General features: G+C 39.5%; 1 protein-coding gene and 1 pseudogene across 3 annotated transcripts in view; one reads left to right on the top strand and one right to left on the bottom strand.

Moving 5' to 3' along the window:
• Window positions 1-17,312, bottom strand: part of LOC138845456 (uncharacterized) — a 51,843-nt gene that overhangs the window by 22,649 nt on the left and 11,882 nt on the right. The gene's annotated exons all lie outside the window — the stretch shown is intronic.
• LOC149123277 (vacuolar protein sorting-associated protein VTA1 homolog) lies at window positions 7,050-12,082 on the top strand (annotated as a pseudogene). The gene is made up of 3 exons (XR_016217712.1): window positions 7,050-8,809; window positions 8,885-8,998; window positions 10,298-12,082. The product of XR_016217712.1 is annotated as a vacuolar protein sorting-associated protein VTA1 homolog (transcript).

Here is a 17,312-nt window from a genome sequence, read left to right as displayed (position 1 = left end):
ATATTTCCGGGAAAATGGCAGGGCAAAGTCACTACGTATCAATAGTCACATTGAACATTAATGGTCTGAATTCTTCAGTTAAAAGACACCGTTTGGCTAACTGGCTCACAGAACACAACCCAACTATTTGTTGCCTACAAGAAACACATCTCTCTAACAAAGAGGCATGCAGACTGAAAGTGAAAGGTTGGAAAAAGATATTCCATGCCAACAGAAACCAAAAAAAAGCAGGGGTAGCCATATTAATATCAGACAAAATAAACTTTAATACAAAAACTGTTAAGAGAGACAAAGAGGGACACTATATAATGATTAAGGGTTCAATTCAACAGGAAGATGTAACTATTATAAATGTATATGCACCTAATTACAGGGCACCGGTCTATTTAAAAGATATGCTAAGGGACTTAAAGGGAGATTTAGATTCCAATACAATAGTACTGGGGGACTTCAATACTCCACTCTCAGAAATAGACAGATCATCCGGACAGAAGATCAACAAGGAAACAGCAGATTTAATTGACACTATTGCCCAAATGGATCTAACAGATATCTACAGAACTTTCAACCCCACATCTACAGACTTCACATTCTTCTCAGCAGCGCATGGAACCTTCTCTAGGATTGATCACATACTAGGCCATAAAGCAAGTCTCAGCAAATTTAAAAGAATTAGAATCATACCATGCAGCTTCTCAGACCACAGCGGGATGAAGCTGGAAATTAGCAACTCAGGAAACCCCAGAAAGTATGCAAACACATGGAGACTGAACAACATGCTCCTGAATGAACACTGGGTCATTCAAGAAATCAAAAGAGAAATCAAAAACTTTCTGGAAGTAAATGAAGACAACAACACAACATATCAAAACTTATGGGATACAGCAAAAGCAGTATTGAGAGGCAAATTTATAGCAATAGGTGCCTATACCAAGAAATTGGAAAGGTACCAAATAAATGAGCTTTCAGCGCACCTCAAGGACCTAGAAAAACTGCAGCAAACTAAACCCAAATCTAGTAGGAGAAGAGAAATAATTAAAACCAGAGAAGAAATTAACAGGATTGAATCCAAAAAAACATTACAAAAAATCAGCCAAGCGAGAAGCTGGTTTTTTGAAAAAATAAACAAAATTGACACCCCATTGGCCCAACTAACTAAAAAAAGAAGAGAAAAGACCCAAATCAATAAAATCAGAGATGAAAAAGGAAACGTAACAACAGACACCACAGAAATAAAAAGAATCATCAGAAATTACTACAAGGACCTGTATGCCAGCAAACAGGAAAACCTATCAGAAATGGATAGATTCCTGGACACATGTAATCTACCAAAATTGAACCATGAAGACATCGAAAACCTAAATAGACCCATAACTGAAACAGAAATTGAAACAGTAATAAAGGCCCTCCCAACAAAGAAAAGCCCAGGACCAGATGGATTCACTGCTGAATTCTACCAGACATTTAAAGAAGAACTAATCCCATTTCTTCTCAAACTATTCAGAACAATCGAAAAAGAGGGAATCCTCCCAAATTCTTTCTATGAAGCCAGCATCACCTTAATCCCTAAGCCAGAGAAAGATGCAGCACTGAAAGAAAATTACAGACCAATATCCCTGATGAACATAGACGCAAAAATCCTCAATAAAATTCTGGCCAATAGAATACAACAACACATCAGGAAAATCATCCACCCAGACCAAGTGGGATTCATCCCTGGTATGCAGGGATGGTTCAACATTCGCAAATCAATCAATGTGATTCACCACATTAACAGACTGCAGAAGAAAAACCATATGATTATCTCAATTGATGCAGAGAAAGCATTTGATAAAATTCAACACCCTTTCATGATGAAAACTCTAAGCAAATTGGGTATAGAAGGAACATTCCTCAATATAATCAAAGCAATTTATAAAAAACCCACAGCCAGCATCCTATTGAATGGGGAAAAGTTGGAAGCATTTCCACTGAAATCTGGCACCAGGCAGGGATGCCCACTCTCACCACTGCTATTTAACATAGTTCTGGAAGTTTTAGCCAGAGCCATCAGACAAGAAAAAGAAATCAAAGGAATACAAATCAAGAAGGAAGAAGTCAAACTATCCCTCTTTGCAGACGATATGATTCTGTACTTAGAGGATCCAAAGAACTCTACTAAGAGACTATTGGAACTCATAGAGGAGTTTGGCAAAGTGGCAGGATATAAAATCAATGCACAAAAATCAACAGCCTTTGTATACACAAGTAATGCCATGACTGAGAAAGAACTGCTAAGATCAATCCCATTCACAATAGCTACAAAAACAATCAAATACCTTGGAATAAACTTAACCAAGGACGTTAAAGATCTCTACGATGAAAATTACAAAACCTTAAAGAAAGAAATAGAAGAGGATACCAAAAAATGGAAAAATCTTCCATGCTCATGGATTGGAAGAATCAACATCATCAAAATGTCCATTCTCCCAAAAGCAATTTATAGATTCAATGCAATCCCAATCAAGATACCAAAGACATTCTTCGCAGATCTAGAAAAAATGATGCTGAAATTCATATGGAGGTACAAGAGACCTCGAATAGCTAAAGCAATCTTGTACAACAAAAACAAAGCCGGAGGCATCACAATACCAGACTTCAGGACATACTACAGGGCAGTTGTAATCAAAACAGCATGGTACTGGTACAGAAACAGATGGATAGACCAATGGAACAGAATTGAAACACCAGAAATCAATCCAAACATCTACAGCCAGCTTATATTTGATCAAGGATCTAAAACTAATTCCTGGAGCAAGGACAGTCTATTCAATAAATGGTGCTGGGAAAACTGGATTTCCACATGCAGAAGCATGAAGCAAGACCCCTACCTTACACCTTACACAAAAATCCACTCAACGTGGATTAAAGACCTAAATCTACGTCCTGACACCATGAAGTTATTAGAGAACATTGGAGAAACCCTTCAAGATATTGGCACAGGCAAAGAATTTCTGGAAAAGACCCGGGAGGCACAGACAGTCAAAGCCAAAATCAACTATTGGGATTGCATCAAATTGAGAAGTTTCTGTACTGCAAAAGAAACAGGAGAGTGAAGAGACAACCGACAGAATGGGAAAAAATATTTGCAAACTATGCAACAGATAAAGGGTTAATAACCAGAATCTACAGAGAGATCAAGAAACTCCACAAAAACAAAACCAACAACCCACTTAAGAGATGGGCCAAGGACTTCAATAGACATTTTTCAAAAGAGGAAATCCAAATGGCCAACAGGCACATGAAAAAATGTTCAAGGTCACTAGCAATCAGGGAAATGCAAATCAAAAGCACAATGAGGTTTCACCTCACCCCGGTTAGAATGGCTCACATACAGAAATCTACCAACAACAGATGCTGGCGAGGATGTGGGGAAAAAGGGACACTAACCCACTGTTGGTGGGAATGCAAACTGGTCAAGCCACTATGGAAATCAGTCTGGAGATTCCTCAGAAACCTGAAGATAACCCTACCGTTCGACCCAGCCATCCCACTCCTTGGAATTTACCCAAAGGAGTTTAAATTGATAAACAAAAAAGCGGTCTGCACCCTAATGTTTATTGCAGCACAATTCACAATAGCCAAGACCTGGAACCAACCTAAATGCCCATCAACGGTAGACTGGATAAAGAAATTATGGGATATGTATTCTTTAGAGTACTATACCGCAGTAAGAAACAACGAAATCCAGTCATTTGCAACAAAATGGAGGAATCTGGAACACATCATGCTGAGTGAAGTAAGCCAGTCCCAAAGGGACAAATACCATATGTTCTCCCTGATCGGTGACAACTGACTGAACACCAAAGGGGAAACCTCCTGAAGTGAAGTGGACACTATGAGAAATGGTGACTTGATCAGCATAGCCCTGACTGCTGATGGACAACTTAATACATTATCCCTCATAGTATTTTTTTTTTGTCTGTTCTACTTGATATGACTGGTTTAATTCTGTAATTATCACACAGCTATTCTTGAGTGTTGAAAATTAACTGAAATGTGATCCCTGTTGAACATAAGAGTGGGAATAAGAGAGGGAAGAGATGTGTAATTTGGGGCATGCTCGGGCTGACTTGCCCCAATTGGTAGAGTTGGAAACATACCAGGGGATTCCAATTCAATCCCATCAAGGTGGCATGTGCCAATGCCATCTCGCTATTCCAGGTGATCAATTTCAGTTCACAATTGATCATAATGAAAGGACTGAGAGTCAAGGGGAGCACATGGGCAAGTCTAGTATCTGCTGACACCAACCGATAGAATGGATAAAGGGGAGGGTGGTCCAGCATGGGAAGTGAGATGCTCAGCAGACTCATAGAATGGCGGATGTCCTAAATAGCACTCTGGCCTCAGAATCAGCCCTGAAGGCACTCGGATCTGGCTGAAAAGCCCATGAGAGTATTTCAGGCATGGAAAGCCAAGACACTCTGGCAAAAGATCCCTGTGAGTGAGATCCCAGTGAAAAGAACAGGTCTTCAAAGAGGGAGGTGCCTTTCTCTGAAGGGAGGAGAGAACCTCCACTTTGACTATGACCGTGTCTAAACAAGATAAGAGTCGGAGAACTCAAGGGGCTTCCATAGCCTTGGAAACTCATGACTGGAGCATAGGGAGATTACTGATGCCATAAACAGGAGTGTCAATTTGTGAAGTCAACGGCAGGAGTCACTGTGCACTTACTCCTCATGTAGGATCTCTGTCCTTAACGTGCTGTACACTGAGGCTTAATGCTATAACGAGTACTCAAACAGTATATTTCACTTTGTGTTTCTATGGGGGTGCAAACGATTGAAATCTTTACTTAATGTACACTAAACTGATCTTCTGTAAAAAAAAAAAAAAAAAAAAAAATTATCAATTCCCAACTTGACTCTCACTGGGATTAAACGTGACAATAGGTCTGATCTGATTTCATCATCATCTATTATTTTTCACTTAATGTTTCTGTGTGGGAGCAAACTGTTGAAATACTTACTTAAGGTATGCTAGGCTGATCTTCTGTATATTAAGATAATCGAAAATGAGCCGGCGCCGTGGCTCAATAGGCTAATCCTCCACCTTGCGGCGCCGGCACACCGGGTTCTAGTCCCGGTTGGGGCGCCGGATTCTGTCCCGGTTGCCCCTCTTCCAGGCCAGCTCTCTGCTATGGCCAGGGAGTGCAGTGGAGGATGGCCCAGGTGCTTGGGCCCTGCACCCCATGGGAGACCAGGAAAAGCACCTGGCTCCAGGCTCCTGCCAGGATCAGCGCGGTGCGCCGGCTGCAGCGGCGGCCATTGGAGGGTGAACCAGCGGCAAAGGAAGACCTTTCTCTCTCTGTCTCTCTCTCTCACTGTCCACTCTGCCTGTCAAAAAAAAAAAAAAAAAAAAAGATAATCGAAAATGAATCTTGACGTGAATGGAGGGGAAGAGGGAGTGGGAAGGGGGGGGTTGTGGGTGGGAGGGACGGTATGGGGGGGAAGCCATTGTAACACATGAGTCGTACTTTGGAAATTTATATTCATTAAATAAAAGATAAAAAAAAATAAAAAAAAAAAGAATTAAATAACTTAAAATTATTTTAAAAAAGACAGAGAAACACACACAAAGTGGTTGAGGAGAGAGAGGCAGAGAGGTCTTCCATATGTTAGTTCACTTTCTAAATGTCTGCAAAAGCTGTGGCTGAACCAGGCTCTCAAGTCCCCTAATAAGTAGTAGATCTTGCACTTAGGTGAGAGGAACTGAAGAATTTGAACCACTACCCCATGATTCCCAGAGATATTAAGCAGGAAACTGGTTTGGAAGTGGAACACTGAAAACTTAGATTAGCACTGCAATATAGAATGTGGGCATCACATGCAATGGGCAACAAATTAGAAAACCTAGAAGAAATCAAAACACATGCTACATAACAAAATTGAGTCATGAAGACATATGGAAAACCTAAACAAACCAAAAACCAAGACAGATACTGAATCAGTAACAAAAACTCTCCAAAGAAAAGCCCAAGACCAGATAGCTTCAGTGCTAAATTCTACCAGCCTTTCAAAACAGAACCAATTCCAATTCTTCTTAAGCTATTCAAAACAATTGAAAGAGAAGAGTATTCCCAAACTCCTTCTATTTGGCCAGTGTCACCTTATTTTCTAAACCAGAAAATGATACAATAGAGAAAGAGAATTAAAGAACAATATCTCTGAAGCACAGATGCAAAAAATTCTTAACAAAATACTAGCTAATAAAAATCCAACAACAGATCATAAAGATAATTTACCTGGACCAAGTGGAATGTACCCCTGGTATGCAGGGATCATTCAACATATGCAAATCAATAAATGTGATATGTGACACTAGAAAACTAAAGAATAAAAACCACATGATGATCTCAATAGATGAAGAGAAAGTATTAGATAAAAAACAAGCTTTCATTATAAAAACCTTAAGCAAGTTGGGTATAGAAGGAACATTCCTTAACACATTCAAGGCAATATATGACAAATCTTCAACAACATCATATTGAATGGGAAATCTTGGAAGCATTTCCATTAAGATCTGAAACCACAGTTGCTCTCTATCACTACTAACAGTTTTAGTCATGGCAATAATTCAAGTAAAAGAAATTAAAAAAAAAAAAATTAGAAAGGAGAAAGTCCAGTAATCTGTTTGCAGATGACATGATCCTATATATTGGGAAACCAAAAGACTCCACCAAGTGATTATTGAAACTCATAAGAGAGTTTGGTAAAGTTGTAAGATATAAAATCAACACACAAAAATCAATAACCATTACATACACAAATATGCCATTGCTGAAAAATAACTTATCAGATCAATGCCATTCACAATAACCATAAACATTTTTTATTACCTTGGAATAAATTTAGTCAAGGGTGTGAAAGATCTTTACAAGAAAAATCACAAAACATTAAAGAAATACATGTTCATAAATTGGAAGAACTAATATCAAAATTCCCATACTACCAAAATAAATTGTTTTTAATTTTATTTTTACAATCATTTATTTACTTGAGTGGCAGTTATAGACAAAGAGAGGGAGAGACAGAAAGCGATGTCTTCTAACTGCTGGTTAATTCTCCAAATGGCTGTAATGGCTGTAATGGCTGGTGCTGGGCTGATCTGAACCCAGGAGCTAGAAGCTTCCTCCTCATCTTCTATGTGGATACAGGAGCCCAAGCACTTGGGCCATCTTCCTCTGCCTTGAGCAGAGAGCTGGATCAGAGGAGCAGCTGGGACCCAAACTGGCATCCATGAGATGCCAATGCCACAGAGGCTCAACTTACTATTCCACAGTGCCAGTCCCCCAAAAGCAATTTACAGATTCAATGTGATCTCAATCAAAATATCAACACCATTCTTCTCAGAGTTAGGAAAAAAATGATGTTAAAATTGGGATGAAATACCAAGGCAATCTTAATAAAAGCAAAGAGGGAGGCATCACACTTCCAGAATTCAAGATCTACTACAGGGCAGTTATAATAAAAATAGCTTGTTATTGGCATGCCAAAAGACATGTAGACCTATGAAACAGAATAGAACCTCTGAAAATTAATCTGCACATCTAAAACCAGTTAGTTTGTGACAAACAAATTTAAAGCAATCTCTGGAGAAAGGACAATCTTCAAAAATAGTGCTGGGAAAATTTGTTCTTCACACTGTAGTAGGAAACAAGATCCCCACATTGCAACTTGTACAAAAATTAACTGTAATTGGATCAATCATCTAAATCTAGGGGAAAATATCAGGGAAACTCTGCAAGACATTGTCATAGTCAAAGACTTTTGGAAAAAGACCCCATGAAGCACAGACAATAAAAGGAAAAATAGCCAAAGGAGATTATATCAAGCTAAGAAGCTTCTGAACTGCAACTAAGGAAGCAACAGACAGAATGCAAGAAAATCTTCACAAACTTTTAGTAAAAATCTCCAAAATCTCTATGAGCTCAACAACAAAACAAAGAATCCAATTCAAGAAATGGGCAACAGGCATTTTTCCTGTTATATTAACAGGCAGTTTTAACAAGCATTTTTCCAAGGAAGAAATTCAAATGGCCAACAGACACATGAAAAAATGTTCAGGATCACTAGCCATCAGGGAAATGCTAATAGAAACCACAGTGAGATTTCTCCTCACCCCAGTTAGTATGGCTATCATACAGAAACCAAAAATCATTTTGGGACAGGCACTGTGGCTTAGTGGGTTAAGCCACTGCCTGCAGCACTGGCATCCCATATGAGTGCTGGTTTGAGTCCTGGCTGCTCCACTTTTGATCCAGCTTTCTGCTAATGAGCCTGAGAAAGCAGTGGATGGTGGCTCATGTGCTTGGATCCCTGTACCCATGTGGCAGACCTGGATGAAGTTCCTGGCTCCTGGCTTCAATCTAGCCCTGCCTTGGCCATTGTGGTCATTTGGGGAGTGAACCAGCAGAGATCTCTCTCTCTCTTTCTCTGCAAATCTGCAATTCAAATAAATAAATAAATCATTTTTTAAAAATCACCAAGTATTTTACTGAACAATTTTAAATGTTGTATGAGCAGACATCTACAACCATTGAATTATTTTTACAATAGTCAGTCTGGTTTAAACTGCTTTTCTGTGAATGTAAGAATATGTACTTGAAAAAAGTATAGGCTTGAGGAAGTGGTGATATGCTCGAGTGCTAGAGTGGAGATGGCCGAGCTTGCTCCACTGCCCCCACTCTCCCCACACATTAAGAACATTCAGCACCACCTGATGGTCAGGAGCATGACAAACAGGACTCTGTGGTGGCCAGTTACTGAATAGTTGCTCAAGAACTGATCTGAGAGGTGGTTGGCAGCCATTGTTCGATCATTATGTATCTCACCAAGGGGGTCATTTTATATGCCATGCAAACTAGAATGAAGATTCATAATAAAACTGAGTGTTGTAAATTTTTATCAAAATTAATGGGTCAGTTAGAAGCTCTTAAGAAACAATTGGGGGGCTGGTACTGTGGTGCAGCACATTAAAGCCCTGGCCTGCAGTGCTCGCATCCCATATGTGCTCCAGTTCAAGTCCCAGCTGCTCCACTTCTGACCCAGCTCTCTGCTCTGCCCTAGAAAAGCAGTAGAAAGATGGCCCAGCTGGTGCTGCAGCTCACTAGGCTAATCCTTTGCCTGCAGTGCCAGCACCCAGCGTTCTAGTCCCAGTTGGGGCACTGGATTCTGTCTTGGTTGCTCTTCTTCCAGTCCAGCTCTCTGCTGTGGCCCAGGAGTGCAGTGGGGGACAGCCCAAGTGCTTGGGCCCTGCACCCACAGGGGAGACCAGGAGAAGCACCTGGCTTTGGATCAGCGCAGAGTGCCGGCTGTAGTGTGCCGGCCACAGTGGCCATTGCAGGGTGAACCAATGGAAAAGGAAGACCTTTCTCTCTCTCTCTCTCACTGTCTACTCTGCCTGTCAAAAAAAATAATAATGAAGATGGCCCAAGTCCTCGGGCCCCTGCACCCATGTGGGAGACCTGGAAGAATCTCCTGGCTCCTGGCTTCAGATCAGCACAGTTCCAGCCATTGCAGCCATTTGAGGAGTGAACCAGCAGATGGCAGAGGCTGACTCTCTCTCTGTCTTTCTGCCTTTCTGTGACTCTGCCTTTCAAGTAAATAAATAAATCTCAACAACTGTTAGACTGGACTCGGATGGGACTCAATTATCCCAATGAGAGACTTCAATAATACAAAAGCAAAGAGGTTTATTGTTCTAGCTCGAGCTAGGGTCCACTCCTCCAATCATCACAGCAGTCTTCTGATGAGAATCCATCCCATTTCTTTTGTGGGGTTTATATAGGGTTTTCAGAGACATTCTATACATTATAGCACCATTCAGCAAATCATCTCATTCTGTGGGAAATTTAAAGAACATCTCTTAAAATTGCTTAGTAAATCCAGTGGTGGGAATAGACTAGTAAAGGTGGTTGGATGGCTCTGGGTTGATGCTTTTTAAAATGATTGGCTAAAGTATAGGGTATGAGCCGCTAGGGTGTACGTTCCAAACTGCAGGGTTTTGGGATGTTATCAATCACCTTAACTGCCTGAAAAGATACCTGGAACTTTAGATATTTCCCTGCTATCTGCTGATTGGCTGTTGCTAGGAGAGTTTATCACAAGGGGAGTTTATTTTTCTTCTTCCAGAGCTTTTGGCTTAGGGTTCAGGGCCCGGTCATGCCCGAGTTACAAGATGGAGGCCTAGTCTAAAATAGCTGCACATTGATCCAGGCTCAGGTTCTTCACAACAACAAAAAGAAACAGTTGAGTGATAATGAAGCTATTACCTAAGGAGCAGTTGGTTCTGCCCATTTGGGGATTTATTCTTGGAAAATGTTTATATATGCAGACAAGGAACATATACTGCAAGTCTTTTAACAGATGTCATAACCGTGTTTGACATAACACTGATGAAAATGTGAAACACAGAAAGTATGCAAGGTGGAAGGCAACATATATCCATAATTGCTTAAAGAATGAGGAGACTCCTCAAGCAGGCCCTATTGCAATTGAGGAAGATACTGATGGTGAAGAAAATGAAGATGCTGTAGTAGCATCTCTGCCCATTCCACACACCTCAGCCATCATCACCTTCAGCAGTTGACCCAGGCAGCATGCCATCAGACAGCTATAGTTGAATACAGATTCCTCTGGGTGCACATGCCCCAGCCAACACACCAGCGAAAGTGCCTCATAGCATGGGTGTAACAAGGAATACCATCCAACCTACTCTATAGACTATGCCAGCCATTGATCCTGCACTTTCCAGTACGGTTTCCCAAGGCGATACCCACCTCACCCCTGAGGAGTTTGTGAGAGCTCAGAGATACTGCAAATATGCTGGCAGTGCTTTGCAATATGAAGATGTAAGCACTGCCATTCAGAATCTACACAAAGACCTCAAGTTACTGATGACTGACAGAGAATGAAGACTTTGTACAACAGATCCACGAATCTTTGGCATAAAGAACTAACTCCATTACCCTATCTTCAGCCTATCAAGAGGACAGTTTTAAGAAAGACTTCAGTTGAATTGAATATGATGATAAAATCTGTGAATATCAGATTCCTTTTGAAGCATTCATCAGTAGCCTCAACCAGTTTTTATTGTCCATTTAATGGCTCCAATAATTTATGGGCACATAGGGCTGATGTTGGCAAGATCCTAAAAACACCCTTTGAACCCTGTTTCAGCAGTGAAAACACAGAAAATATATATTGGAAATAAGCTTTATTAATTTAAATACATGAAGAGAATTTTTTAAAAGCCATAATATTTGGACAAACAGATCATATTACTTTGCAGTAAAATTGTAAATCTAATAAAAGATTCCAGAATAGTCTAGATTAGAGATTACCTTTTTGTTTTCCTTAAGATTTATAAAACAAATACAAATGTCCTAAAGTGTTAGATTAACCTGAAAAACTTATGTTCAAAACACAATTTTTATTCATTAGAGTTTATAGTTGGCAGAAGGAAAAGTCATTCAGTAAAGAGGTAGAAGTGCTTTCAGACTTAATATTAATAATGTTGGTTTCCCAAATGCTTTCTCTTATCCGTCAAGCTTAAGGTGAATTGGTATTTGCTGCATCAGCAGTCTGACTGCATGTCTTAGAGAATGAAAAATAGAGGTCTGTAGAGATGCCTGAAGAGTTGGTGCTTTTAAGTTAAGATTCTTCTCAGCTGCTGAGGAGTATGTTCCATCGAGTGCCTAACTATGAATGATTCAGAAGATTTATAAGACTTAAGATACTCAGCTGTTAAATTTATGAATTTTGTGGGAAATTATGGACTTACGGTGTCACCTGAATTTGCTGTGTTAAAAAAATAAATACAAAGATTCTTTTTAAATAAAACTTAAAAAAAGTATAGGCTTGTATGGAACAAGATGTTTCTAAACTTCATAACATGCTGTTATTTTAATACAAAACATACATAAGCAAATGTTTTAAACATAAATAATTGATTATAAAAGCTTGTGTTTCTAATCAAATACACTTGTGAAAAGAAATTACAATTTACCCACAAAATAATCTAGAATTTCCTAACAGTATCTAACTTAATAATGAAGTAAAAACATCCTAAAACATCTTTTCTTTGTGTGAATTTAAGTACAGTACTTTAAATTAGCATTTTCCATCCCAAAGGTTATTAGAAGTTTTGAAAGGGAGATGAACTCCATGAGGTTGGTAGATTTTCTGTTCTAAATTCTTCATGTTAAAAAAAAAAAAAAAAAATTCTTCATGTAGTTGGGGCTGGTGCTGCTGTGCAGCAGGTAAATCCTCTGCCTGTGGTGCCAGCATCCAGTATGAGTACCAGTTCTAGTCCTGGCTGCCCCTCTTCCAGTCCAGCTCTCTGCTATGGCCTGGGAAAGCAGTGGAAGATGGCCCAAGTGCTTGGGCCCCTGCACCCGCATGGGAGACCAGGAAGAAGCAGCTGGCTCCTGGCTTTAGATCCGTGCAGCTCTGGCCATTGCAGCCATCTGGGGAGTTAATCAACAGAAGGAAGACCTTTCTCTCTGTCTGTAATTTTACCTCTCAACTAAATAAAATCTTAAAAAATATATTCTTTATATACTCATATTAATTACAACCTCCTATTTTAGAAAAATGAGGGTTAATGGTTTATGACTTCTGCTAGTCTGTGATTGTTACAAAGTAAAACTTCTAGTTTTATCTAGAAGATAATTCCTTATCTGCAATCACCGTATTGTAACAAAAATTGTGGTACTAAGTTAATAGTCTTTAAGTAAATTAGGAGAATATTTAGCAACTTAAAAACACCTGGCTAGAAAATTTCTTCACAAGATTCCTCGTGGGGTAAACACATGCTGAATTTCTGGTTTTTTATTTACGTGTCTCATTGTCACAGGCTGAACAGCAACAGAACACAGTATGAGAATGGTGAGCACTCCTCTAATGCTAGAGACATATGTGCCCTGTCAGGACTTCATTGGCCTGACTCATCAAAAGACTCAGGAATAAATGTTTCTGTTTTCAAGAGAATTGTGGGGCTGGTGCCATGGTGCAGTAGGTTAATCCTCCACCTGCAGCACCGGCATCCCATATAGGCCCCAGTTCCAGTCCCAGCCACACCTCTTTCAATCCAGCTCTCTGCTATGGCCTGGAAAAGCAGTATAAGATGGCCCAAGTGCTTGGGCCCCTGCACCCATGGGAGACTGGAAAAAAGCACCTGGCTCCTGGCTTTGGATTGAGCAGCTCTGGCTGTTGCAGCCATTTGGGGAGTGAACCAATGGACGGAAAACCTTTCTCTCTGTCCTACCTCTCACTGTCTATAACTCTACCTCTCAAATCAATAAATAAAGTCTTTCAAAAAATCTTTTAAAGTGAATTGCAACCACTATTGCATGTTTTCTTTCACAACTTCAAGTGGACATAGCTCATAAAATAAAATGAATCATGGTTTCATAAACATTAAAGCTTATCATAGACAATTGGTACCAATGAATAGCTTCTTTTACAGTCTCTCTATATAAATAATTAATAAGCCAATTATATTCTTTCTACTCTGCAAAGCCAGTCAATGCAATTGATTTCAAATTTAGAATTTTCAAATCACCCAGAAATGCACAATGTTAATGCTTTTGGAGCTTTATAAGAGCACAAAATATCAATTTTTAATTCTTGTACTTTTTAACATTAGAGAGTTCTGAGACATTAAATAGTACTTTTTCTTTCTAATCCATGTAAGACTAACCATGTGCAGAAAAAATATGAGGATTTTTGTTATGCAGATAAATAATTGTGCTTTGCCTAGAATCATGCTTCAACTTTGGTTATTTTTCCTCTTCACTGAATCCAGGAAGACAAGAGTCCTGTGAAACTAATAAAATGCCCCTGGTGTTCTTAAATGATTACTTTTTGGACAGGAACTTCCAAGAAACAACACCACAGTCGTAGTGAACATTTTCTGTGGTTGAATTTTCTCTTTGCTTTCAGGAGACCAAGAGAAGCCACCTGGAGATCTCAGAGAAGGCCACGTGGGAATGGAGGGGCATGCACCTCCTCTGGAAGCAGTTGTGTCTGTGAAATTTTTTGCTCATTGCAAATTTGACAGGTCTCTATCCATTGATAATGAAGAGACTCATCATAAAAATTAGTAATACAGAAAAAAATCATTGAAATTTCATTTTTTTCTGCCACAGGCAAGTGGAACAATATCTCTCACAGTAAAACAAACAGACTGTAAAGAGTCTATCCAATGTCTCTGGCTCTCCTCACATTCTGAGGACAGATCTCAGAGAATTTCTAGCTGCCTCTTCCAGAAAGGTAAATCAGTAAATAAATTATTAATAAAAAGAAAAGGAGGTAACTTTTTTTCTGTATTTCTGGATAGGATTCCTGTCTTCGAATCAATATGTCATGATTTTTATTCATTTTTCCTTCTTTGGAATTGGGGTAGGAGTAGGCAAAAACATGCATGAAAGAAGGGGGAAAAAGCTTAAAGTACTAGATTGTAAAGTAGGAACAAATAGGAAGGCTGGAGATGAAGGGGTAAAGACTAGGTTAGGGAAAAAAAGCCAGCTTATTAAATCCTTAAAAAGAGAAAGGAAGAAAGGAGGAGGAAATAGTGAAGTATGGTTATGTTCTTATGGAATTACATTCTTATGCAATCTGATCTCTTTGTATTAATAAAAATAGAAATGTTTAACAATTGAAAATTTATTCCTTTATTGAATCACTACTGCCTCATTCCAACACTCTATAAAAACAGAATCCAAAGGCAGGCATAGGTTGCAGGGTGGGGCACAGTGCAAGTGGCAGTGAGAGACTTATTTCTCTAATATCAAATTCTGCACCACAACTTCTAATCCAGCAAAGTTCTACACATCACCCAGAATCAATTGCATAAAATAAACCACTTAGGGCAAAAGCTCAGAGAAAATCAATGTCCCCATTATTCTTTGCCTGTGAAGCACTCATATAAATTAGCATGCTGCTAAAGAAAATGAGATTGTGGCCAAGCTATGTATAAAGAACATAGGGATGCAAAGTCAGGAGGCAGTTTGGTGTTTTATGAGCACCCAAAGTGAACTGCAGATGAAGAAGGGGATGCATTACAGAATGGGAGCTGAGTAGGCAGCACAGCCAGCAGTGATCACCAAGCCATTAACCTGAGATTGATGAGTATTTGTGAAGTGTACAAGTGAGTTCTACCTATAACAACAGTAATTACTTTTTCTTTAGGACACAAGGCAAAACACATTTTTTTCCCAATTTTTATCTGTTTTTCATTTTATTTGAAAGGCAGGGGGAGAGGGAGAGTGAGAGACATTTCTTCCACTTTCTGGTACATCCCCAAATGCTCACAACAACAGGCAATGTTCAGCCTGAAGCCAGGATCCTGGAACTCCATGCAGGCCTGGGAGAGTTCACTTAATTCTGAGGATACACAGTCTTCAGTGACACCTGTCTTTATAAAGACACATCTCAATACAAAATAAAACTCTCTACTCAGGACTTTAGAGATCCAAGAGAAAACTTTCAAATATTTTGCAGGTGAATGCAAAACAGAAATCTGGAGACTTCTGTGAGCCAACAAGTTCCCTGCCTACCTGAGAATCAGCCTGGTCACCAGGGAGATCAAGGGAAGCGGACCAAGCAAAGCCATTTGGGACCTGTGCCCAGAGTCTTATCTCTTGAGTGAGCCTAAAGGCAGCCCAGTCATTGGGCACTGGCAGTTTTGGACCACCTTAATCCTGAAGTGGCTACACAAACTAGTCAACTCCAATTTGGGCTGAGTTATCAGACTGGAAGTCTGGTCAAAGACTGCCACCCATTAAGGAATCTGGACACAGGAATGGCCAAAAAAGTACCATTAGGAGGTGCTCACAATAGGAGGCAGAGAACTAAGTGGGTAATAAATGCACAGATCCTAGACCAAGGCAACAGGCAATGAAAACCTTCTCTTTTGTTGCAAAATTTTCTTATTTTATCTTAAAGGCCTTGAGAAACAGATCTGTAGACATCTCATGTGTAAGACAAACATGGATCATTCATAGTTGGCCTATAAATATTAGCATTCTTGCCCTGATCAATCAGCCTCAGGAGCTAGCTCAGGGAGGGGCAAGTAAAGGGAATTACTTCAATCTCATTTCTAGGGAAATATACATCCTCCATGAACTGCTTCTTACAAAACATTTCTCCAATTTTCCAGGAGAAATACATCAACTCTGAAGAGGCTACTTTTTTTTTTTTTTCCATAGAGCCCAACACCTGTCTTGGGAATCACCTGTGATCCAGGTAGATGGATAAGAAAGCCAACTGGAATCATCTACTGTAAGACAAGATACTTTACCCAAGTCACTATATTTCACTCTACAGAAAAATGCAAACTGAATCACAAAGAACTCCAGTGGATTGATCCACTGGTTTAAGCAAAGGGCATATTTGCATTACTCCAGATATGCAGGCCTCTCTTTCTGTGTACCTTCATGTGGACTATCTGCAGATACAGAGTGAGGGGGAGGCTGCAGCAGTAAAAATGGTCAATGTTTCAACTATGAAACTTATTTTTAATTATCTCAAATTCAGTCATAAAAATTCTGCTCTAAGCAAGACACACATAAAGCCAAGCTCATCCCTTTCTCAACAAAAATTTAATGCGATGAGAATTACAAAATCTTAAAGAAAGAAATAGAAGAGGATACCAAGAAATGGAAAAATCTTCCATGCTCATGGATTGGAAGAATCAATATCATCAAAATGTCCATTCTCCCAAAAGCAATTTATAGATTCAATGCAATACCAATCAAAATACCAAAGACATTCTTCTCAGATCTAGAAAAAATGATGCTGAAATTCATATGGAGACACAGGAGACCTCAAATAGCTAAAGCAATCTTGTACAACAAAAACAAAGCCATAGGCATCACAATATCAGATTTCAGGACATACTACAGGGCAGTTGTAATCAAAACAGCATGGTACTGGTACAGAAACAGATGGATAGACCATTGGAACAGAATTGAAACATCTGAAATCAACCCAAACATCTACAGCCAACTTATATTTGGTCAAGGATCTAAAACCAATTCCTGGAGCAAGGACAGTCTATTCAATAAATGGTGCTGGGAAAACTGGATTTCCACGTGCAGAATCATGAAGCAAGACCCCTACCTTTCACCTTACACAAAAATCCACTCAACATGGATTAAAGACTTAAATCTACGACCTGACACCATCAAATTATTAGAGAACATTGGAGAAACCCTGCAAGATACTGACACTGGCAAAGACTTCTTGAAAAACGCCCTGGAGACA

The sequence above is a fragment of the Oryctolagus cuniculus genome, chromosome 12 (assembly GCF_051225735.1).
Source record: "Oryctolagus cuniculus isolate XC-2025 breed Fujian yellow rabbit chromosome 12, ASM5122573v1, whole genome shotgun sequence".
NCBI classification, from domain to species: domain Eukaryota; kingdom Metazoa; phylum Chordata; class Mammalia; order Lagomorpha; family Leporidae; genus Oryctolagus; species Oryctolagus cuniculus.
This window is presented reverse-complemented; position numbering and strand designations above follow the sequence as displayed.